The 1,185-nt window shown below is 33.0% G+C and overlaps 1 protein-coding gene across 1 annotated transcript in view; it reads left to right on the forward strand.

Moving 5' to 3' along the window:
- Positions 1–1,185, forward strand: part of LOC109585048 (uncharacterized) — a 25,352-nt gene that overhangs the window by 1,285 nt on the left and 22,882 nt on the right. The window lies entirely within an intron of this gene.

Here is a 1,185-nt window from a genome sequence, read left to right on the forward strand (position 1 = left end):
TTCTCATGCCCAGCACAATTTGTTGTTTATAATGACAAAACAGAATATCTTGCATGCAAACACAACAGTTCAAATGTTGTAAAAGCATACTGCTTGTCCAATGACACTGTAAATCATGTATCAGTCATGATTAATGAGTCTGCTGAGTATTACGTTAGACTAATAAAAGATGATCATACCATTTCTGTTACCTCAGAAATTACCGTCCATCAGGTGTACTATAACACCTCCCACTTTATTACTGCTAATGATTGTGAACAAATATCTAATGATGATTCCTGTACAGTACATAATGACAATGTAAAACAGTGGAGCTGTAGTAATACTGAATGGTATGTGATATTGCAACCTTCCTCTAATGTGTGGGAGGTGGAATATAACTACAAGACTCCATTGTTTGATTATTGTCTTCTGAAAAAATGCCTCATTACTACATTTGTAATTTGTATTGTATCAAAATTACTCATAGCATTAATGATATTAATATGCTATTGTTTTTTGACTCAGAGAAGAAACAACTGGAATGCCAGATCTAGAAGAAATCTGAGTTTTTCTTATAATACATTTAGTGAAACTATAAATTGATACAGAAGTATGTATGTTCCATACATTTTATTTTAAGGCACATTTCGTAAAGTCGTAATTGTTCTTTGTATTATTAGAGATTACTTATTTTGATTTTTTTATCACTGTCCATATATGTACTTTATGCAGTTTGGTCAGTATTATTTTTTTGTCAGCTGTCAGCATCTGGGCCAAGAAAGTTCGCTTATAGACGTAAACAGATGATAATGAGTATAGCTGCAGGAAAATAGTGTTGTAGCAGCCAATAAAAACTTGTTTCTCAGAATAGTAAATGAAATAGTTATCATAATTGTAGTATCTCTGGTATGAAGTTAGGCTAACTGCATGCCTTTTATGGAATACCTTATGAATACTGACACTATACAACACACACACACTGAGCAAACTACTGTAACACGTAAGGAACTTGAGTGATCACCCAGATCCATAGATCCCTCAAACACAAATACTGCTTGTGTCATTGATGTGAAGAAGCAGTTAGATATCAAGTTGAGCCGAGGTATCAAAAACAACTCAAGATGGAGACTGTTACATAAATTGCTAAGTAAAATGGATTTGGTAGTTTTGAGAAAATTTTTAAAAATGTCCAAAAAGCCTGTG

Source organism: Amphimedon queenslandica, unplaced genomic scaffold (assembly GCF_000090795.2).
Source record: "Amphimedon queenslandica unplaced genomic scaffold, v1.1 AMPQUscaffold_13126, whole genome shotgun sequence".
Lineage (NCBI taxonomy): Eukaryota > Metazoa > Porifera > Demospongiae > Haplosclerida > Niphatidae > Amphimedon > Amphimedon queenslandica.